This window comes from Rhea pennata, chromosome 16 (assembly GCF_028389875.1).
Source record: "Rhea pennata isolate bPtePen1 chromosome 16, bPtePen1.pri, whole genome shotgun sequence".
Taxonomy (NCBI): Eukaryota; Metazoa; Chordata; class Aves; order Rheiformes; family Rheidae; genus Rhea; species Rhea pennata.
Genome location: NC_084678.1, coordinates 9,388,691 through 9,412,497, shown reverse-complemented (window position 1 = coordinate 9,412,497; position 23,807 = coordinate 9,388,691). Strand labels below are relative to the sequence as shown.

Below are 23,807 nucleotides of genomic sequence, written 5' to 3'. Positions count from 1 at the left end.
ATACAGTCTGGCGTGGACAGCGCTGCGGGTGGGAGGTGCGTGTACTGAGCTGGCGCGACGCTGAGAAGGAGTTTGAGGGAAGGGGACCGGTGGAAGAGGAGGTTGTTCCACACCTTTGCCTTACTTAGGTTGAGAAACGCATATCTTTCCTGTGCATCCTTTGGTCTGTCTGCTGCAGCGTGTCTGAGCCGAGGACGTCCCTCCGCTTGTGCAGCAGTTTGTCTCAGTCAGGTGCCTGAAGCAAGCAGAAGTCAGCGGTGGCCTTTCAAAGGGCAGGATGGGAGAGTCAGCTCCGCATTCACGAAACGAGGCTCGTCCGAGCCGCGGTGCGCCGCGGCGTTGCGTGAGCTCTCCGGTGCCGCGTGCGCCCGGCCAGCGCTTGCTCTCGGGCTTCCAGCTGCTGGTCTGCACCCCCCCCCCCCCCCCGCAGCAACGCGCCTCGGTGCGTCCTAAACCACCCGCTGCTGAGCTCGGCCTGCCTCCTGGACGGCCCTCCCAAATGCTCCCCGCCCTGCCCTTTGCTGGTCTCACGTCAAAGCCTGAGTGAACAAATTTCCTGCGCGTGCATGTGTGCGGCGTGGCTCTTGGTGAGACTGGCGCTGCCTCCTGAGTGGCAGGGGACACGTACCCTGCCAAGTAATGCCGTCGATGATTAGAGTAAGGAAAGCTCTTCAGTTATAAATCGCCGCATTGCAGTTTCTTCTGCAGTTTTTCTTTCTGAGCAGATCTTGCACGATTGCCCTGCTGCATTTCTCCACTGATTTGATGCAATGCAGCTGTGACAGCTGTGTGCGCTGGCGGCAAGCGAAACAAGTCAAAGCTTTTGAGACGAGGGAGGGTAGAGTCATATTTTGAATCGAACTTGCGAAATACTGAGGTCAACCCTCACAAAGGGAAAAATTCCTCATGTTACCTAAGTGAAAACACCAGCTTCTCCTGTATCCCGAGAAGCAGCAGTGCTGGCATGATTTTTAATGCCCTCTTTCTTACTAACAAGTGTTCAGTCAAAGTGTGTTTTTTTTTTTATCCCTTCCCAAAAAAGCATCCCTGTTCTCTTCATGGACGCTGCCTGGAGAACACACAGTCCAGGCAAATAGACCTGCTTCTTCTGAAACCATCCTAGCTGGCTTTATAGCAGCCATGATTCGACTGAGCCTAGATAACTCTTGCACCAGGTTCTCTCTCTCTCTGCTGTGCATGCCTGGTGTTGCAGAAAGGTTGAGTTGCTGAATCATTTCTCTTCAACATCAGTAAAAGTCACAGGCTTGAGGACAGCCAAGTCTGACCCCACAGCAAGGAGCAGGGCATTCGTCGTGGAAGGCTGACAACAGCCTTGAAGCAGAAGAATTGTTACGGGAGTTCATTAATGAAGAATGAAGGTGACTGTTACGATGAATGCGAACTGACGTGGATTTATGGAAGTGAGAAATTGTCAGGCCAAGTTTTTAAATGAGATTACCAGCTTGGTTGGTAAAAACAGGAGTGCAAGTATGGTCCACCCTGACTGGGGCAATTTCGTGACTGAACATCTCAGATATCACACGGCAAATGGATTGAAACCTGGCTAATTGCTCTGCAACAGCGGTAACTAATGAGGGACTTGTTTGGTTGGCGGGATCCTTAGTCAGCTCCTTGGATGGGCAGCCTCTATTTTAATGCTCTTGCCAATAACTTTAAGTGAAAGGAGAAGAGTGTGGAAGATGTGCTGACCACTACTGTTAAGCCACTTTGGAGCTCTTGCTTCAAGGAAGATGATGTGAAGTTGGAGGGGGCTTCAGCAAAGAGCTGGGGGTAATGGGGTGAGTGGAGTGTACAGTTTAAAGTACAGCTTCTGGGCAGGCTGCTGGAGGGGAATGCAAAGGGGGGGGGACCGGCAAGGTGTACGAGGGTCAGTACGTGATGCGAGGAGGATCAGGTGTGGCTGCATCAGTCTAATCCATGCCTTCTGCAAGTCGGTAAAATACACGTGAATCCGCTAGTCTGAATTTATTCAGGCTGGTAGGTAACTGCTGCGCAGCATTCCCAGCCTGCTGTTGCACGCTCCATTCTTGCAGATACTGGGGGTTTTTTTGTTGTTGTTTTTTTAATGAGAAAGGCGGTTTTTCTCCAAAGTGGTGCTGTGCTGTCTTTCCGGCAGGAGATACCCGGGGGAAGCGTGCAGGGGCTCGGGCTGCTCTGCCCTGCGTGCTTGGGGCCAGGAGCAGCAGTAACAGCCCAGGACTTCTCTGTGCTTCAGTCTCTGCCCGTCAGCCCTTTGCCGTCTTGCTTCCCTGCACTGAGAGCTTTTTTTTCTTTTGTACTCACAGTGCTGAACTTGGTCCCTACCAAGGTAAGGAGAGAGGGAGGCTGCCAAAATCAAACCAGTAAGTCATGAAGAACTGTTCTTAAGAGCGAAAGAAAAAGAACCTGGCTGTTAATGACCATTCACCTTCCGCTGTCCAGGAGCCTCGGGGCGGGTGTAGTTGAGCGCCTGTTCCAGGAGCGAGGTTAGTTGTCTTTCCGGTTGTTACCTTGTTTTAAAAATCCTAGCTCGTTTTAAACATTCCTTATCAATGTGCCTACCTACACATGCAGGTGAAGTTTATCAACACGCTTCATTGCAACTGACAACGTAAAGTATTTTCCTGCGGTAGTCAAATAGTCACGTTTTTAGGAACAACTCTGACTTTTAATTGCACCGGCAGGCAGGCCGTGTGCTGCTGCTGTTTGCGTTTGTGCAGAGTAACACCTACGTCCTCCATGTATCCTGGTGCCAGAGACTACAGTGTAGTTTCTCTCTTTTTCTGTCTCCTTTCTGTTTCCTTTTTTTATTTTTTCTATTTTTAAATGTTTTTAAGAATGTCAAATAATTGAGATATTAGCTCACTCTCTGCTAACAGCGAAGTGGCACGTTCCCAACCGTTCAGCTCCGGGGTGCGGATGCTGCTGGCTGGGCGGCCCGCAGGTCGGTTCTGCAGCTCCGGGGGCCACGTTCTCTCCGAATTCAGTCACAACCATCAATTTTTGGACCTTGCTTCTCTAAAATCGTTCCCTGCCCGTTCTCTGTAATCCTGCTCCCCCCATGCCGCTTCCCTCAGTGCATCGTGGATCTGCCGCCTGCCGAGAGGAAAAGCAAAAACGGAGTCCGGGAACGTGCTCCTGGGGGTCCCTCCTAATCCCGCTCTGTCAATAACCCTTTCAAAGGTGCCGTCGGATTTTTCACGGTGGCGTTTTTCCGCGTCGCGTGCTGCTCCCGCAGGGCTCCGCAGGAGCCAGCCGCCAGCCTCGGAGCTCCGGTTTGGGATGCGTGAGCAGGAGGGGAGGGAGCAGAGGCGGCCGCGGGCGACGGGGCGGAGGCCGCGCTCGCGCCTCGGGCGCCCGAGGACCGGGGATCTCGGCGGAGCGGCTCTGGGCTTGGCTGGCGGAAGGGCAGAGCTGCTGCAGCGCCGTGCGCGCGGCGCTGGGCGGTCGGTCCAGCGTTACCCTGCTGCCGGCGGGGGGGTTTCAGTGCTCTGAGGCTTCTCGAACTCATTTCGGACAAGCCACCAGGCTGTCACAAACGCGGTGACTTTTGGCTGGTGTCAATCTGGCCAATTTGTAACCGGTGATCTGCGTGTGAAAAATTCCGTATTCGCATTCCTCTGGTTGGAGCAAATGTGTGCAATAAATAATTCTGGGCTGGTTCCAAACTTTCCTGCAGTTCAGGAGTGGTCAGAGCTGGGGCTGGGATTTGGATTCGTTTCTATTTCCATTCCCAGGAACTCTGCATCCCTGGGTGGGAAAAGGATGCAGTTTAATTGAAAAGAGAAATGAGACGTTTTTTCTCTCTGCCTACCACAGAAGGGCATTATTCCAAGAAAGAATTTTCTGCCCTGATTGCCGAGATGGGTGTTTTCAATCATTCAATTTCCTTGTGCTTCTCGCTCTTTCTTTTTTAAAAAAAGAAACATTTCAATTCATTTTTAATGGCCCTGACACCCTTGTTTATAATAATAAATAGCAAACGTGTAGACACAATGAGACTGTTTCAGGTTCAAGTGTTTTTAATAACCTTGCAGCAAAAAAACAGACCCAATCCTTCCAAATCCAGAGAAATATGATGAAGACTCTCCTGCTGCAATGAAATGCGATTTCGGAATTGCTGCTGTGAAAACAGCCCGCGATAGCTATCGTTTCACCGCTTTGACTCCCAGCCAGTCTTTTTAGACAAGACTCCCCTTTGTATCGCTCCGAACCCGGGTTCCCAAGCACTGTTTTTGTCTTCCAGATGTAGCCCCGTTTCAGCAAAGACGAGGTGGTAGGTAAAGGTATTTTGTTAATATAATAGATTTGGAGAGGAGCCGGAGGCAGCGAGGAGCAAGCGGAGGTGGAGACGGCGGGGGGCCGGAGGTGGCTTTGGAGGGGTTCGAGGCCGGGGCTCCGCTGGCGGTCCCGGCGGGAGACGCGCTGCGGGCGCGGGCGGGCGGCAGCCCCCGCGGGACCCGCTCGGGTCGGCGGCGCCGCGCGTCTGCCTGCACCCGCGTCCGTCGCCTGGGGGGCTGCGGGGGCCGGGGCGGATGCGCCCGGAGGACATCGGGAGGGGGCCGGGTCCCCTCTGCCACCCGGCAGCCTCCTGGCGCAGCGGGGAAGAAGCGACGGGCCGCGATGTCAGGCCACGCGCTGTGTAATTAAGTAAAACGCTATTAGCGCTCTTCAATGGTTTAACAACTTGGAGGGAGTCGCTGCTTGCCAAGAAAAGTCCCCGCGCGGCTCTCGCGGCGTCCTGAGCAGGCTCGTGGCTGGGCTTCGAGGCGCGGAGCCGGAGCCGGCCGCTGGGAAAGCGTTGCTGCGCGGCCGACGCCGAGCAGCCGGCTTTCAGGAAAACAGGTCGTTTGGTGTTGAAGACTCGCAGGAGCTAACGCCAGCGCTGAGGGCTTTGACGAAGCCCGCGAGGAGGAGGAGGAGGAGGAGGAGGAGGATGGAGCCCTGCCGGCCGCCCGCGGAGGAAGGAAGCGGGTGCGAAAGGATCCGGGTCCCGCCGCCCCTGTGATCGCCCCTGTGAGCGGCGACGGAGCCGGCCGGGCCCCCGCGCAGCGCTGGGCGCTGGGCGAGCGGAGGTGCGGAGCGCCCGCCGGCCCTTTCCCGCACGGCACGGCACGGCGCGGGCCCTTCCCCGGCAGCCCCCGCGCCCGGGCGCTGCGCTGAATCCTATCCGAGAGGCACCAACTGTTAATCCCCCCTTCCCCTCCCCAGCACGAGCAGCCCCGCAGCGTTTGCGCGCTGCGGGATAATCCCCCAAATCCCGGGTAATCCGGGGCGGATGGGGAACCCCGCGAGAGCAAGCTGCTCCGCTCCGCGCTGCTCCGCTCCCCAGCGCTGCCGCAGGCAGCGGGTTTGCGGCTGTGCGCCCAGGTGCCGGCCTGCGCCGGTGGGGGGGAACCGAGAAAAACCCCCTCGGCCCTGCCGAAAATGCGTGGCTGCAGCGTTTTCGGCGCGGAAAGGAGGGGGGCGGCCGCGGGAGGGGGCGGAGGGTCGCCGCGGGGGTCCCCGGCGGGCGGGGGGCTGCGCTGCGAACGGGGCGTCAGCGGCGGGGAGCCGGAGCCTCTCTGCGAAGCCGCCCGGAGGCGACGGTAGCCTTCGGCAGGGCGTCTGGCCGGGCTCTTCCCCACCTCCCCTTTAATTAAACAGCAGTCTCATGCATGTGGAAAAGGAAGGAGAAAACAGGGGAAAAAAAATATCGGCAAGCCCAAGTCCTTAGATTACTGTTTACCCCCTCGAGGAGCACAGAAGTATATTGTCCATTTAATAGAGGCCTATAAATCACTGAAAACATTTATAAAATAATTGAAGGTAATGGGAACCATTTGTTTAAATAACATCACGTTCATGCCCCAGAGGTGCAATAAAAGTTAGATTAATTGATAGGATTTTATATCTCACTGTGAAAAACTAAGTCACATTCTAGACACCGACAGTTTGGGAAAGTTGCAAATTCATCAGGCACCCAGCTACTATCAAAATAGTCTCTTCCATGCAAGGAGGCACATTTATATGACCCTGAAGGGTTTTGGGATGAGAACTATTTACTTAAACTGCGAAGTGAACTAGCCAGTGTGAGATCCTGACCCAGATTGGATTTTTTTTTCTTCCTCTTCTATCTGCTGTTTCATTTTTTTTCCCCCATTATGATAAAAGGCAAATAAATATCCCTAAACCAAAGGCTCATTCCTAATCCGGGGCTAAAGTTTCCTGCGTCCGTTCTCACTCGTGGGAATAGCGCCTCGGAGCAGGAGGGAGAGGGGCCGGCGCCGCGGCGAGGGGCAGCCCCTCGGTGCAGGGGGCTCTCCTGGGGTTTTCGCCAACAGGTTGTAAACCTCCCCCTCCTCGTAGCCCTGTTCGGTGGTTTATTCGGCTAAAGGACATCGAGAGGCAGCAGAGCGTGTTCTCCCGGGGCCGCGTGCAGCCCGGACCCCCTGCCTGGCGCCTCCCCGGCCCGGGCGCCCCGATCGCCGCCGCCGCCGCCGGGGCTCGGCCGTCCCGATGCCGCCGTGGCGCGGCCGAGCCGGCCCCGCGCGCGGCCGGGCTTCGCATGAGCTTTTGATAAAGGACCGCTGTCAAACAAGGACTGAATAAATCATGATGTGTTACCAAGACGCATTACAGCTTTTAAAACAACCACCGTGGCATTCTACCCCACGGACTGATGAGCCTGGGGATGCCAGATCCCTGGCGCTGCGCAGCCTTGCTGGAGCCAGCGCACATCTGGAGCGCAGTAAACGTACCCAGAAGCAAGAAAGCAGCTCTGTAAGGGTCAGGAGTACAGAGAGCGGCTGCTGACTCCAGGCGCCACCCCAAAACCCACATGCATTTCCTTGTGTAAACACATGTGGCCAAAAGGCAGCCATGGTCACCTTTCTCCAACGTGAGCCCTATAAAACCGCCAGCAAAGTGAGGAACAATGTCACTATTATTGTTTTAGAGGCATTCCTCCGAAGCAGGAAAGCATAGCCAGGCTGCCTACAAGGGCGTCTTTAAAAGCAGCCTGACAATTGACTCCAGAGCCGAGGGGAGGAAAAGTCCCCCCGGGGCTGATCCTTCGCGGTTGTTGTGGGCTCCGAGAGCAGCCGATTAACCTGCTGGGTCCTGCGTGTGGCCGCGGGGCGGCCGGGGGACGCGGCCGGACCCGGCGCCGGGCGGCCCGTGGGAGCGCAGCCCGTGTCAGCTCCCGTCGGATTCAGGTGCTGTGGGAAGTCATCCCTGGCGCTCCTACTGTCTTAGCAGTGCATGGAGGAGAGCCCCAAACTTACCCTGGGACGAAGCCAGGTGAGAGCCAAGATTACTTCGAAACTGCTCTTAAACGGGTGATTTCTGTGTTGCCCGTGAAAGGGAGTTTCACCCAACCTCTTGCATCAGGTGCTTCGGCAGTCCTGCCGGTGCCATCGGAGAGCTCCCGGAGCTGGCACTATTTGGGCTGAGAGCTTAATGTTCCTGCAAAAAGAAAAACACAGGCACGTCCTCAAGAGGACCAAACATGACCAACGCTGTGCATTTGGGGAAGCTTTCCTTTGGGGGTCCCTGGTCAATTGGGACTTTTCCCGCTAGCTGCTTCTCTTAGGTGGATTTGTTGTGCGGAGGGAGAGCCGTCCCGAGGCTGAGCTATAATCTCAGGTCGGATCCTGTCCGTGTTTAGGTGTAAATCGTGAGTCACACTTTGGGATTGCTCCTGCAGCTGCTGCCGGGGTAGGAAGAGGCTCCCCGGCAGCCGGGGAGGACAGGCAGGGCTGGGAGCTGGCAGCAGATCCCCAGCCCCTGCCAAGACTAATCCCTACCTGGCTCCCTGGGGGAGGAGGCTTCCCCTCCCTCCTCTTCCTGGCTTTAATCCTTTCCTTATTGCAGCCTCGCGAGGATGTTGCTGCCCCGCGCACACAGCCAGGCAGAGGAAGGGCTTGCCCACCTGCATGCATTTAACACCCCATTCAGCCCCCACGCTGGACAGGATATCCCAGCCCCAGTGACACTGGGAAAGGGGCTCTAACAGGAACCATACGGCAGAGGGGGGAACGCCGCTAATGCAATAAGGCGCGTTGCTGATTGCATCTTCCACGGGCGAGATGTGGAGACTCTCCCGCAGCGAGCAGCAGAGACGCGAAACCCTGGCTCCGGCCCGCTGCCGGCTGAGCTCCGTGTGCAGAGCTGCTGGAGCTGGGCGAGCGCGGGTCGGAGGCCGTGGGTGGCTCCAGCCATGCTCACCGCTGCACCCAGTTTGGGGAGCATCTGGGCTCCCAGGAGGCACCGAGGGAGTTTGCATTGGGGGTGACCATGTGACAGGGAGGGCTGGATGTGCCGGGAAAACCACAGCCCCCTCCACAGGTTTCATGGCACCAAGCCGTGCTCACAGAGTCCAGCTTAGACATTGCAAGTGGTGATAACTCGGTTTGTTTAACTGGCAGAAAGGGTGTTGCTGGCAGGTCCCGGGCATGGAGTGTGTTTGAAGCAGGAGTTGGCAGCAAGATGGATCTGGTTCGCCAGATATTGCTTTCTCCCACTTGTGGAAAGGATTGGGAGCTGCTTCCAAGAAGAGCAAAGGTTGCACGAGGGAGTCCCACTCATGAGGTGTGGATAAGAAGACTGGTGACTGAGAAATGACTGTGAATATGTAAGAAAGGCTGAAGGCTTGTAGATATGGAGATACTCCATGCTTAACACCTGATTGGGATGACCTTGCACTTAGATAAGGGCCTGTTCTCCAAAGGAAAAGAAAAATGAGCATTTGAATTTCATTGATAAGCCCATCAAATAGTTAAGTGTATTATAGACTGTATGACTGCCCCACAGAAAAAAGTTCCTCTAGTGAGTCAGGGTCCCAAAAACCTTTCTTGTGGAGAAAGCTTATCTTATCAGGCAGAGAATACAACATTTGGCGAGGAAACAGGGCCAGCTCAGCCTGAATAATGGCTTGAGCTAAAGCATTGCAAAACTAAAGGTACTTTAAAAAAGTCTTGACATCACAGACGGAGGGGTGAGCAGAGAGGAAGAAAAGATTTAGTCATGTTGGCTATAACCCAAATACGTGGTGCTTCTCCAGGGCAAGTCTTTTAATGTTCTTCATGAGACAGAGCTTGATATTTGCCTCCCCCCATTCCTCTGCAGGAGGAACCTGAGGGCTGCTCCCAGCAGGATCCGCCCATCTTCAGTTCTCTGCATTAGACGCTGGGGCTGGAGAGAGGGATGATCCTGGCAGCCGCAGGGATCTAGGAAGCCCTGTTCTCCTGCGTTACTTGGTGCAGAGGTTGCACTGAGGACAGTGCATGGTCCTAGAGCAGAAAGGAAATTCTGCTGTGCTGGGCCCCAAGCTACCTCACAAGGGTATGTGCAGGTTCAGGTAACCCGTGAGCAACATGAGTGAGGTACCGGCGAGATATGAGCGAGGCTGGAGGTGGCCACTGCTGGCATGTGACTAGGTTTGAAGGTACGGAAGCGGAGAGACATTAAGCGAGAGTGGGCTGGTAGGGCTGGAGAAGCCTCTCAGTTGGGGGTGGAGGTGACTGTTGACTTCAGCCTTCCCAGGGAGAGCTCCACCAAGCAGTAAGGCTTGCTCCCTCCCGGAGGAGGCTACGTCCATGGAGAGAATGAGCTAACAGGGGCAACCAAGACAACCGCAAGTTAAGTTCCTCGCAAAAACAACCCACCATTTCTTCAGCCTGGCCAGCGAGGCTCCCTCCTGGTCCACAAACCGGGTCCGAAGCCGACTAACTAGGTGGGAACCTTTCTTTGGGTTCAACAGGCAGCAGCGCAGGCTGGGGGCTGGGGGCAGCCGGCTTTACCCCCCGCAGCCCCGGGAAGCCTCCGCATTCCTCCAGGTCCCCTTATCAGCACGAGCTGGGCAATATGGGAATGCAAAGGCAGTGTAAATAACATGCAAACGCCAGCCAAATTTTTAAAACAGCTAAAATTCCTGGGAAAGAAGAATGTCAGTGGCCGTGGAATAAATATCTGAAAAACCAAAGGAATATTAAAATGGAAGGTTTGTGTGTTCTCTGCTCCTCATTTTTCCCTGCGTTGATTAAGATCACTATTTTCTACCTACTTGGGAAATTCTTCCCATGGTAATCACCAGTATTAAATTCAAACCTCCTTGGAGCCTTCTTAAAAGCAAGCGTATTTCAGCAAACATCTGAAAGTAGCTATGCGTGGAGGAAAGCATTCAGGAATGTGTTGCGTATGGTACTTATAAATGAGTATTTAAAAGAATTCCTTAGGATTGACGGAACGGGAAGTGTCTAATCTGTGAGAAGTCTTTGGTTTCTGCCTACCGTTTGCATAAATCCAAGGACACTCACTCATTCGGTGAGTTTCTCATACTGGTCTGCTCTGGGAGGGGGAAAGGAGGAGGCAACTGGTGATTTGATGCATGTAGATGGCCCGAAATTGAGAGTGGTAGGAACTGATCTACGGCTTTCAGAGCTGTGTGACCAGGCTCTTATCTCAGGGTAGGTGAACAGGACAAACCAGTCGTGGAGTGTCCCCCGTGATTAGCGGAGCTGGAGATGGGCAGGTGTGGTCCAGCACCTGAGCCAGCCCCCGGCACGGCTGCCTGGTCCAGTGCGTGGCTGCCTGGGGTCCGACCCACCTCCTTGCCCCACTTCCTCATGCAGCTTTGGCGTAGGCGTCATTAACGCCTGCAGAGATTCACACTCGCTTCTCAAGTGGGCCTGCAAGGGTTAAGCCATTTGCACCTATCGAGCACTTTGGGGCCGACAGCTAGAGGATGCATGTAATTATGATTCTCATTCCCTTCATTTTTTGCATTTCAGGAAAGTAGCTGCCCTTAGGAACCCTGCTAGGATGCGGATTTAGAAGAGCTTGTTTACGAGCCAAGGGTGTTTGGTGCTGGGCCTACACGAAAATGGCATACAAGTAACTTTTTAATCACAAGATCTCTGTGAATTTTCCATCGTTAAAAAAATAAATAAATAAAGACAAGGCTTGTTAGTCATGGAGGAAGAAAATGTTACAAATGATTTATGGATTTTTTTTCTCTTTCTCAAAATACAGGATAGAAGATGTTTGAGACTTGCTCTGTCCCCTGCCTGCCATTTGTTGGGGATCAAGGGCTGACACAGTGTTATCGTGTGGGGGTTAAATTCTTATCCCCAAATGTCCTGTGAGGTGGTTCTTGCTCAGAAGATCCCAGTCATCCCTTTCTTTCCACCCCAGGTGCTCCATTTCCAGCTTTCTTCTGGTTTTCTGATCTCCTTGGAGCATCCAGCTTCCCACCATCAGGGCCTGGTGTCACTCTTGCAAAGCCTGAGTGGTGCTCGGCATCCCTGGGGAAGCTGAAGGACCGGTCTGTGATACTGTCGCTCTTCCGAGGGCATGGCAGTGAGTTGCACACAAAGATCCAGACTCGCATCAGGCCTTCACACAGCAGTGCAATATAATATTCAGAAACCAGCCATAAAATGGTCATGGGCTGGTGGCTGGAGACAGGCAACCTCGCAGGAGGCATGGAACATTTCACAGGTCTCCTCAGAAACCTTGAGACACTCATGAGTTACGGGGCCCATACGTCTTTAAATATTTTTGCAGAGCTAGAAGAACTTCCATTATGAGAGGCTGATGTTAAAACCCAAGGAAGACCATGGTCTGACCCAATCTGTAGCAGTTTTGAGGGGATATGACCTCTGTTTGGAGGTGAGTTTTTCCCAGTTCAACAGCTCTTCCCCCTGTGCTCACCAGTGATATGCACCCCTGGGCTAGACACAATCTCAGGGAAAGGGCATCGTTGTTCTTTAGCATTCTTGGAACAACCAGACAGCCTCAAATCCTCAGAAAAAAAATGAAAAATGAGTGTGGAGAACATGTAAGTCTGTTCTGGGGACTAACGCTAGGACCTGCAGGGCCTCGTCTGTTCCGCGATGGTCGGGGAGAAGGGTCTGCTGAGGCACTCCGACTCCAAACACCACGGTGGTCACAACCAGCCTCTCTTTGTAGTGCTATTTTTAAAACACCAAAGGAGAACTCACATCTCGGTCTGTTAGAAATACGTCTGTGTCCCCTCCTGATATCTGAAGCAGCCAAAAATCCTGCTCATTTTCAAATCAGCCGGAGTTAGCTTTAAATATAAAACAAAACAAGCAAACTGAAAGGGGCTTGTTGTGTAAAAAAGTTCCTCTGAATTAGTTATATCTGGCTTGTGATCCCTTTTTGATTGAATACTTAATAGCAGCCAGGTGCAACCAATAAGGGACGCTAGCCTGAGTCTCTGGAAGCAGCATGGGAACGCAGCTTGGTAGGATATTCCAAGAGGGTGGCTTGGTGTGTGGGCTGCTTATGTCCTTCCTTTATTATTCTCCTTTTATCTACAAGAATTCCAGCCTTTGTTTCCTTCCCTCTCAGCGCTGAACTAGAGCAAGGGAAGTACACATATGTGTGTATATGTTTGTGGGCGTATCTACAAATGCAGAGCTGTATGTGCCTGTGTGCGTGTGAAAACGTATTATTACCTGCGTATACAGCAGTGCGCGTTGCGTGCGCGTTGTACACTTATACGGATGTGTACTAGTGCATGTATGTGCATATAGGCATGTTCTCTTCAGCAGCTGAAATAATACGCCCCTGCCCGGCGGAAGGGTGCAGTAGCACTTCTAATGCTCGTGAAGCAAGATGGTCACGTGGCGCTTTGAGACATTTTTCCGTACTGGCACTTCCAAATATGTGTGCTGGTATTTAAGCCCGTTTCCATCAGGCAATACGTACGTGTGGAGTTTTACAGCGTTAATTTTAGAAACATACTGCCTTAGAGACGGTAATAAAAAATTGATGCCAGGGAGAGAGACTGTCCAAAAACTACCAAGTTAAAGCCACTGTTCTTCTAGAGCATAACCTGGCACCCCAGTACATGCTTGATTTCTCCTGAAGACATAAAACTACCTACGTGGGCTGTGATCCTGAATCAGGACACAGCCACGCTGGGATGAGCTCAGCGGTCCTGGGGTGACCGTCCCCACACCGCTCCAAGCACTGACCCAAAGTGTCCCTCCATACGCCCAAGGGTGTGCATTTTGGATGGGTGGCCCTAGTGCCCTATGGCCTTGTAGGCACCACAGATCCCCTTTTCCATGATGTCACATCCCCGGCCTTGGGCGAGGAGGCCCAAATGTCCTTTCTAGAAGGGGACCAATATCTTCAGGCCCCCTGGCAATGAGGGCTGGGGACAACCTGACTTCCGGCTGCCGGGCTCCAGGAGCGGGCGGCCCAGGATGCTGCGGCCGTGGCAGCAAGGCTGAGTCATGCTCTGGGGAAAGTTCAGTGGGGCCTGAATGTCCTGTGCTCCTACGCTTTGGCAGTGCTGCAAGGCATTCATGAGCATGCACGTGTAGAGAGTGCTGGAGATATCTCCATAGAAATCTATTTAATTTTTAGGTCCTTTTCCATCCAATATTCTTAAAAAAATACACTTTTCATTTTTTTTCCTTTTCTTTTCTATCCATTTCTTTTTTTCTGCCCAAGTGATGCAATTTCCACCTGATGCTTTTATGTGGAAAGATCTACAGCATGTCACTTCCAATAATAACTCCTTGTAGTGTTGGCTGTAGACTGCTTGGTTACTTGATTTATTGAGCTCCTGAATCCTCCAAAGAAAACTGATGATTCTTTATGAACAATTCCTTTATGCCTGTAAATACCGCATTTGCCAGAGCATTTTGTGGATGTTAAGATCCAGAGATTTCCAGAGATCCAACAGTCAAAAAGAGAAGAAATCTTGGGCTTCTGTTGTGAAATTTGGGGCAAACACTATCTACATTTTAGAGGTTTAGACCAAAAAATATATATATATATGCAGTAGTAACTCTTTCCACAGCTGCAGAAAGTTGCGCATTGGTCTTGCTGAGGGTCAGTCTCCGGCACTACTGCCTTTACGGGGAATTTGTTGTTGACTGCAGTAGGAGCAGGATTTGGCCGAAAGGGCAAAGGTGAGCCCTGCTGCAGGACCATGATGGTGAATTATTAGGTGCCAGTTTACGGCTCCATGAGAAGCGTGCGGGTGAGGGACCACAGCAGCCACATGGGCACTGAGCCAGCCACTGCATGGAGGCCAAGGGTGGCTGTGACAGGTCACAGGTGATTTGGACTTTATAGAGTGGCTAATACGGAGGAGGGACACACAGAGCCGAGGGCAGCGTACAATATTCCTAGTTTCACCTAATGTTGTGAAATGTCCAGAGAGCAAGGACGGAGGAAACTGGAGAGCCTTTCCTGATGGCCACTGAAACACAGACTGACCTTGGCCAAGTTGTTTGACCTCACTTGTCTCAGGCCATGGCTTTGCTACGAGCATTAATACCAAATCCGTGCGCTACTGGGTTACCCGTTGGGGCAGAATCGCTTCAGAGCAGCTCACAGTTGCATTTCTGTCAAATTAGCCAGAAAAACATCATGCAGCATTTATGCCAGGTTTGGGCTTTCTGTGGAGGCCAGGTGATAGCTGCCGTGGTGTAAAGGCAGGGTGGCACAGACAGATGAGATGTGAGCTGGCAAAAAGCCACTTGGACAAAATTAACCTGTCAAAACATTTGGAATACATTTGCTCTGGCGGAATGCATTTGCGCCAGGTCAGCAATTTGCATTGCGTGGTGACAGCATTTTAGAAGCCCTGAAACTAGATTTCCTCTAGCACTGAACCACAATTCCAGTTATTCCACCTGTAACTGGGCACGAGAACACTTGCAAGCCGTACAAAGCGCGATAAGATCCAAGGCGCAAAGGCTCTGTCCCAGAGCCAAGTCATTCTTTATTATCTGGAGGTTTCAGGTGCGCGCAAAGGGCTGCACAGAAAATAAGTCACAGGCCTGTTCCTTTTCCTGCAGAGGAAGTGTTTGTAGGATTAGGGCATATTTAGACATGGCACGAACGGGATTCCTAAACAAAGGGCCGGGGGGAAGGCGAGCTGCAGCCCGGCTCGCGCCGCTTCCCAGACCTGAGAGCGTTTCCAGATTTGCTCTCCTACCTGACTCCGAGAGTAAAGCTTTCCAGACCCCGGCGCCCAGAAAGTCACAATTTCCATTTTAGGAGGTTGTAAAAGCAGGGTTAGACATTTTTAACTCCCTGGATTTCTTGCAGGAGCGGACGAGGTGGGCTTGGGGGGTCGCGCCGCTGCGACGGGCCTTTCCGCCCGGCTGGGACCCGGCTGCTCGCGTGGCTCGACGGGCTGGCGGTAAGGAAAAAGTGCGTTCGCCCGGGGCTGCTTCTCGCTGCCTCTGCAGTCCGGGGCGGGCAGGCGTGGGTGCATCCGTTCCCGCGCGCCCCGGGGCACGGGGCTGCTGACCTCCCGGCAGGCACCTGCCGCGCGGGCGCCGCGGGCGCCGCTCCGCCTGCGCGCCGGCCCGGCGGGAGCGCGCGGCGCCTGGCGGCCCTTCCTTTTCCGTCTCGCTGCCTTTCGCGCCGGCGGAGGTTTCCGTAGGATTGCAGGCGAGGAAATACTTCTTCCGTGCCAACCGCGGGCTAAACGGGCAGGCTGCGCGCGCGGGCGCTGCGCCTCCCGCCGCTCTCGGGGGGCAGCCTCTTTTCCGTTAATCAGTACAAAATAAAGGGGACTTAAATGCTAAATTGCAACTTTGAGAGCAATTTATACAAATTACAGACAGGGTAGGGATATATTTACCTCGGGACTGGGTAATTAGCAGTGGGGGGACACGCAATTCTCTGCAGGTCGGTGTGCTCGGAGCAAAAGCGGGCCGTTTCCTATGGAAGAAATCACCGCGGGCTGAAGAAAGATGTTAGTGTTAGGTCTGAGAACAGGGAAACGTCTGGCCTAATTAAGCTTTGGCCAGCACTTAGGAAATAAAGATCCGTGACGCCAGATGGCCCCTACGGAGCGCGGACAGGCTGCCGCGGAGGACTCGGGGCGCTTGGCTCGCGGCCGCGGCCGGGCTGCGCCGCCGGGCGAGCGGGGAGCCAGCGGGGCGCCGCGGCCGGGCCCAGCGCTGGGCTGCTTTGCTTCTTCCGCCCTTGTTTTGCTTCTGCCTTAGCGCGGCGCCGGGGCCCGTGCGCGCGGCGCGGGCGGCCGCCGGGCAAAGGCTCTGCGAGCTAGCGCGAGCAGACGCACGGAGCGGCGTGTGCCGGCCTCGCCATGCTGCAGCGCTAAACACGCAGGGTTTTATTTACACCCCCAATCAGTTCAGAGTCTCTGGCCAAAACTTCGTCTCCTGGATATTTGGCCCGCGGAGGGGTTTGCGCTCTGAGGCGAATGGGAGGTATGAAAGGGCCCTCTATGCGCAAAGCAATTCAGTTCGCGCCTGGGATAAAACTGTGGTTTTTCCGTCCCTCCGGGTCTCTGCTAAGAGAGGTCTCCACGCGGTTCGCTCCGAGCCCTGCCCCGGGCGGCCAGGCTGCAGCCGGCGCGGGTCGGCCGGTGGCGCCGATCTGCCCCCGGGGCTCGCAGCAGGCTCGCCTGGCGCCTGGGCTGGCTGCTGTGCCGTGCCATGCTGTGCCGTGCCGAGTTGGACTGTGCTTTGCCATGCTGTGCTGCACCGTGCCATGCTGTGCCATGCCACGCTGCGCTGGGCCGTGCCGTGCTGTGCAGCACCTTGCTGTACTGCACCGTGCCATGCCGTGCTGTGCTGCGCCGTGCCACGCTGCGCTGGGCTGTGCCCTGCTGTGCTGCACCTTGCAGTACTGCACCGCGCCATCCCGTGCTGTGCTGTGCCATGCCACGCTGCGCTGGGCCGTGCTGTGCTGTGCTGCACCTTGCTGTACTGCACTGTGCCATGCCGTGCTGTGCTGCGCCGTGCCACGCTGCACTGGGCCGTGCCGTGCTGTGCTGCACCTTGCTGTACTGCACTGTGCCACGTTGTGCTGTGCTGCGCCGTGCCACGCTGCGCTGGGCCGTGCCGTGCCATGCAGCACCTTGCTGTACTGCACCGTGCCACGTCATGCTGTGCTGCACTGTGCCACGCTGCGCTGGGCTGTGCCGTGCCGTGCAGCACCTTGCTGTACTGCACCGCGCCACGTCATGCTGTGCTGCACTGTGCCACGCTGCACTGGGCCGTGCCGTGCCATGCAGCACCTTGCTGTACTGCACCGTGCCATGCCGTGCTGTGCTGTGCCGTGCCACGCTGCGCTGGGCCGTGCCGTGCCATGCAGCACCTTGCTGTACTGCACCGTGCCATGCCGTGCTATGCTGTGCCGTGCCACGCTGCGCTGGGCCGTGCCGTGCAGCACCTTGCTGTACTGCACCGTGCCACGTCGTGCTGCGCTGCACCGTGCCATGCCGTGCTGCACTGTGCCGTGCCATGCTGTGCTGCACTGTGCCATGCCGTGCTGCATTGCGCCGTGCCATGCTGCGCTGCGCTGTGCCATGCTGTGCAGCACCTTGCAGTACTGCACCGTGCCATGCCGTGCTGTGTCACACCGTCCTGTGCCATGCTGCATTGCTCACGTGCTCCCCCCATGAGACGCGGCAGCAGCGCGCAGCTCTCCCAGGGCCACCAGCCCTGGCACATGCTTCGCTCGCGGAGCGGCGCGCGCCCGCTCTTGCAGGGGCGCCCGTCGCGCCCGACTGCCGCGGAAGGGGCTCAGCAAGGCTGGCGCCGGGGCCTCCCCAGGCGCCGTGGGGCGCGGGCACGCGCTGGCCCGGCGGCAGCCAGCCTGGGCACCTCCCTGCCCGGCGGGGCCGGCTCGGGGCCCGCAGCCTCCGTCCGTCCGTCCGTCCGTCCGCCCACGTCCGTGCCTCGGCTCCCCCGCGGCTGCCCCCGCGCGCGCTAATTGTTTCCCGCGAAGGAAGAAGAGGGAAGAGGCAGAGGAGCGCCGCCGGGGCCGGCCGCAGCGAGCGGCGGCGGCGGCCTGCTCTCCACCTGTTGTTATTTCGCCCCGGCGCAATCAACCTGCTCGCCAGGCTGGAGCCAGCCGCCATCTGGAAAAACTGCCGTGTTTATAAAGCTGACACGGAGCAGCACCCCAGGGCCCTGACCTCCCGCGCGAGTCTGGAAAGGATTAGGACGGCCCCGGCTGCCTGCGCCGCGGCGAGCCGCCCGCCGCGAGCGGCCCCCCGAGCCATTTGGCGTTCTCATTAGCGGGCCGGGGCCGCGCGGCGCCGGCGCCGGCTCGGCCCCGCCGCCCCTGCTCCGGCGCCCGCGGGACCGGCGCTGCCGGCCGGCGCGGGAGGGTCCCGGCGGGCCCGACTCCGGCGGGAGCTGCGAGCGGGGCCTCCGCGGCGCCGGCGGCTGCGGCGGGCTCCTCCGTCGGCGTCGCCCCGGGCTCGGAGCGGAGCGCGGCGCCAGCTTCCCGCCTGCCGGCAGCATCGCTCGCGTCCGGCCCCGAGACGGGCCTGGTTCCTCCCGGGAGCACCCCGGAGGCGCCGCCGTCGTGCCCAGCCGGGCGCCTCGCCGCTGCGGCGCCCTGCCTCAGTTTCCCCTTCGCCCAGGAGGAGACGGGACTTTGCAGCCCGGGCCGGGCTTGGCCACCCCCGTCCCGCCCTCCCCCGAGGGCACAGCGTGGAGGAGGCGGCTCCCTCGCCCCAGGGCCCGAGGAAGAGCCGGGGCGAGGGGAAACAGCTCCAGAAGAGGCTGCTGCGCCGCGCGTTGAACAAAAGGTTGGTAAAAGGAAGGGGCACGCGCTCTGCTAGACCCCTGCGGCGGGGCGGGTGGCAACGGCAGGCGGCGCAACGGGTGCAAACACCCGCGGCGGGCCAGAAACGCCAGCAGATTGTAAACATCCACAAGAGACTACAGGCGCCTTTAGGAGATTTTAAACTATTCTAAAATTATTATTAAAAACTCGTTATAAAAGTAGATTATGAGAGTAAACTACGCTTGGAGGAAGTGGAGTCCTTGAGAGCTCTGTGGTAGGTCACAGGCTACGGGCAGCAGGAGCCTCCGGCGCCCGAGCGAGTTGCGCTGATTTTTTTTCCCCTCCTCCTCCTTCTTCGCGACGCGGTCGCTACGCTGCCCTCGGCGGGATTGCTCGGGTGGTTTCTGCCGCCCGGCTCGCCCGCGCAGCGCGGGGACGGGGACGGGGCTGCTACGGAGATGCGTTCGCGCGGATGGGGCAGGACCGAGTTTTGCGCAGCGCGGGGGCGCGAAGGAGCAAGGAGCGTTCCCCGAAATGACGCAGCCCGCACGAGGGGAGCTCAGCAGGCTCGCCGGCTGCCTTGCTCCGCGGCCGTGCTCGCGGACGGAAGCCCGCCGACCTGCGCCGCTCGCCAGCGCCGCGTCCCCCCACGGAGCAACTACCTAAAAAAGAAAAAAAAAAGGGAAGAAGAAAGTGGCTGTGGTGATTCATCAATAGCAGAGGTGCAGGGGGGAAGGAAAGTGACTCCATTTATATCAACACTGCACTTTATTTTGCAAAGGAAGAAGGGAAGCCATTCACGTCCGGGCCCAGCGAGAGGCCGGCACGGCCTCGCTCGCACCGGCCCCGCGGCTCCCGCTTCCTGCAGGAATTATCTCTGCTCTCCTGTTGCCAGGAATTGAATTCCAACTGGGACGATGCCTCAAGACAGGATATAAACAGGAAAAGTCGTCCGCATGACGCCACGGGTCTCCGGGCGGCGTGCGCCGCGCGGGCTCCCGCCGGTGCCCGGCGCCGCCGGAGCTCGGCCGGGGAGACCCGAGCGCGGGCAAGCGCGAGCAGGGACGCTCGCGCTGCGGCCCGGCCCCGCGTTGGGCGGCCCGGCAGGACGCGGGACGGCCGCAGCCCGGCCGGCGGGGCCGCAGCCGAGGGCGGCGCGCGAGGCCGGGCGGCTTCGGGAAGGTGCCGAGGACGCTGCTCGCCCGGTCCTGCAGCCTTTCCCAGCGCCCCAGCGGTGGTGCTGGATGAGGAGCGCGCGCGGGCGCTCGCGCTCGCCCACGGGTCCGGCCGCGGGACGTCCCCCGCTGCTCCTCGGGTCGGGCAGGGCACGGACAAGGGGACGCGCTCGACCCGGCGCAGCGCTTCGGTTACAAACTACGACACCCACGGGCTCAGTTGGAGCCGTTTTGCAGTGAGGAGCAAGAACGCTCTCACGCGAGGGGAGCAGGTGAGCTGGGCCCAGCGTCTGCACCAGGTTTTGGTCTGCACCTTGCAAACGCTGGACAGGAACCGAAGGAAACCGTGGCCGCTGATAAAGCCGGCCCCGCGAGCGGGGAGAGGAAGCAGGAGGCAGCCCCAGGCTCTCGGATGCGACCTTTCCCTTCTCCCGGGAATGTGCTGCCTCAGCAGGAAGCGGCTCCTCGAAACGTCCGCGGGCTGCGCGCCGGGGGGCTTGGCGGGCGGATCCGAGCAGCCCCGGCCGCGGCAGCCCGTGCGCCCCGCCGGGGCCTGCTTCGTGGTCCTGTTCAGGAGAGGCAGTTTGTCTGCGCCGGGGACTCGGCGAGTCCTCGCGCGCTCGTGCCCTTCTCAAGTGTAAGGTGGAAGAAAGTCATTGCGGGCGCCACTGCTCTTGGGAACTGGGAGGAAAAAATAAATCTCGTCAGCAGGACCCGAGCAGCCAGCCGGTGGTTAGCGCTGACGTAATGATAGGGGAACCTGGCATGGAAATGCAGCCCGTGACAGCTGCTGAGCCCGTCGACAGGACCTGTGCAGGGGACTTATGTGCCAGAGGTGCCGGGACTATGGCCTGGGGGTGCCGGCGGCGTTCGCGTCTTCCCCAGCGCAGCAGATCAGCTGCGCTGGCTGCAGCAGCCACAGGCCGGTAATTTGATTTCTCACCCAGGGCAAAACAAAAGGGACCTGAAGTCTCAGCGTAGAATAACTCCTTGTGGGTGATGCCGGCTTTCACATCCTACAGAGGGTTCTTTGGCTTTTGAGCCTCTTTCAAGTGGCAAGGAAGTTACTTGGGAAACTGAGGCAAAGGCTGGCGAAGCCTTGCAGCAGATCCCCAGGCCCCCCGTGACGTCTTCCTGGGGAAAAGCCGTCGGCCTGGTGCCCGCGCATCAGGCAGCCCCGCTTGGCGTGCTCGGTTGCTTGGCCCAGCCGAGCCCGCTGGCGCCGTGCTGCCTGCACTGCCACCCCCCCGCGCCACCGGGCGAGAAGTGCCCACGCTTCCTGCCAGGCGATTTATTTACACCTGCAGCGTGCAAGGTCCTCGGAGGCAGATCTGAATATCTGTGTGCTTGTGATTTGCTTGACTGCAGGGAAAGCCACTGGCAGAGGTGGGAATAAAATGCCGTATTCCCCACATCCCAGCTCAATGCCCCGTCCCTTAGGCTAGATCTGACCAGCACATGGCTCTGTCAAGGGAGATGATTGAAAATATGATGTAGGAGACCTGCATGGTTTGGGAGGTGGAAACCAAGCTATAAAAAATATCTAGTCTCTGCTCAAGTGCAAAATAAGACATCTTTGCTCCAGAAACAGCACGTGCTCCCTTGAAACTCGGCCCAGGTGAGTCCGTAATGGGATCCAGGTTTCCACTCAGCTTGGCTAAAGGTTGCCAGAAGTTCAATGCGTTTTGCAGTTCAGGTTTAATGAAACCCGCAGGCTGTTAGGTTTGGGGGATGCACGCAGGAACTGCCTGCAAGGACGCTGCCGATCGCCTTTGCTGCGCTTCAGCTGAGCATAAACCTGAAAAGAGGGTTTGTTGGTCCAATACTGCCGACGTGGCCCGGATCGGAGGAGGGAAGCGAGCTCCATGGGAGCAGGGCTAGTGCCTTTCGGTGAAACACCCTGAGCGGCATCAAAGCCTTCGCAGCACAAGACACCCCGAGTAGGAAGCAGGAACACATTTCAGTGAGGAAATGGTGAGAATGCTATTTATTTGCAGAGTTTTGTTTCCATTAACTCCAGCGAGAGCCAAACCCTTCCTGCCAGCGTTTCGCCCAGGGCTGTGGCTCCCACTGGCGCGGGGTGTTTGGGAAGGGGTGTTTTCTTGGCACGCTGGGCTGCAGGGCTGGCGGGCGGCGGGGCGCGTGCTCGCCGGCGCCGCTCCTCTGGGGATGAGCTCTGCAGCGTGGCCGGGTGCCGGGGGGATGGTTTCTCCTCCTGCTCACCTCCAAAGGAAAAGTTAGTGGTGACGGTCTACAGGTATGTGAGGGAGCAGAGGCAGCAGTTCAGAAGGGCTGGTGAGGGCGTGCGAAGGGGTGAATGCAGGAAGAGGATTCCGGCTGAACCACCATGGAAGTGCTCCAGCCATGAGCCATTTTAGCGTGGAGAACAGCCCCACGGCGGGGGAGGAAGGGGGACGTTTGAAAGCAGGCTGGCCGCAGCCCTCAGAAATGCCCTGGAAGGAAAGTGCAGCAGGTTTTTTCCTAGCCGGATCGCTTCTCCCCGGAGGTGCTCCAGGGTGGGTGACAGCAAATCGGCACATCAGGTGTGGCTCTCGCTTTCCAGGCCAGAGACACCGAGTCCGGAGCCCCAGCCCTCCCCTTTCCCTTCCCACTCCGCACCAGCTATTGCATCCTCAGCCGGCCGCTGGCACAAGAGCATCGGCGAGGAGCAGGGGAGCAGGGGCCACGGCAAGCAGCGCCGCGAGGCCCGAAGGTCTGCGGGCGAGAAGAAGCGGTCCCCGGCCGCCTCCTCTGCCCGGCTGCCGCTGACCCGCCGGCGTCCTTTCGGGCTCCCGGTCGTCGCAGGCAGGAAAGAGGTGGGATAAATATTTGTTCACGGCAGAGGGAAATTTCCCCTGCAGAGCGCGCCATGTGTTTCCCTCGCGGGGGCTGTGGGTGGGACGGTAACGGCCGGAGCGGCGGCAGATGCCGCGGCGGTGGCGTGGGAGCCAGGCCTCCCCTGCCCGAGGGAAAGCGAGCGCCCGCTCCTCCTCGCCTGGAAGGGAGAAAGCCGGGCGCCGCACCGCCGGGAACCGCAGCCGGGGGGAGCGGGGCGCTGGGCAGCGCTGGAGCCGCGGGCAGGGAGCGGGCGGCGGACCAAGCCCCGCGGCCGTGCGCAGCCGGCTTGGGCACCCTTTCCGGAGGAACGTGCCTCCCTTTCGCAGTTTTCAGACTGCAAAGCGCCGGGGGCCGGCTGCCACGCGGGCACGATGCGCGGGGCCATCCCCGCGCGGCAGCGCGGGCGCCGCGGCCCGCCGGGGCTGCAGCATGCTCTGCGCGAGGAAGCAGGTGCTGCCAATTCCGGGACAGATGTTCCCGATTTCCTGCCGCGGGACATTTCCTTGCGAATGTTAACGCTGACGCTTGTGCGTGCATGGCGGGGAGGAGGCAGCTGCCGGGACCGGGCGCCTGCCCGCGTGGTGCGAGGGAAGGGGAGTGAGATCATGAAGGATCACGTAGGCCCAGCGCCTTCTGCAGCGAAGCCCTCGGCAGGAAGGATGCGTCTCCGGGGTCAGGCCTGGATGGAGCAGACCCAGGAGCTCCTACCTGGGGGGGTGGGGGCGTTGCCTGGAGAACGGTCTCCAGGGTGGGGATGTTCTTCTCCTTGGGGTGACCCAAGGAGCCCATCAGTGGAAACACAAGGAAAAGGCATTGGGGGAAAACATTGGTGGGAAATGCGGGGGGCGGGGGGGCACCAGGGGATATGCATCGGGGTGATATGCATGGGGGGGATAAGCATTGGGGGAGATGCATCAGGGGTATGCGGTGGGGCGCGTGCATTGGGGGGTAAAGGCGTCGGGGGAAATGCACGGGGGGGAAACGCGTTGCAGAGTTACTGCTCCTTTCTCCTCCACGTGCAGGTGGAGAAACAAAAGGAGAATATTGCGGGGATGGCACGGGGCCCGCAGCCACGACACCGCTTTCTGATGTCGTGTGGGTCTGTGCCAGCTGGTTCTCTAACTCGATATCCCAAATGGCTTCATCACATTCAATCTGCAGGCAAGTGGTGGGAAAGAAATGGGAATTTTCTATCAACAGAGCCGGGGGGCGCGGAGCCCTAGCGGCACAGGATACAGGCGGTGCTGGGCTCGCCCGGCCCGGCTG

At 57.7% G+C, this 23,807-nt stretch overlaps 1 long non-coding RNA gene across 1 annotated transcript; it reads left to right on the top strand.

Annotated features, from left to right (window-relative positions):
* The first annotated feature begins 2,313 nt into the window (after positions 1-2,313).
* Positions 2,314-10,979, top strand: LOC134147855 (uncharacterized). The gene is made up of 2 exons (XR_009960083.1): positions 2,314-2,486; positions 10,773-10,979. It is a non-coding gene; the product is annotated as an uncharacterized LOC134147855 (long non-coding RNA).
* The last annotated feature ends 12,828 nt before the right edge of the window (positions 10,980-23,807 follow it).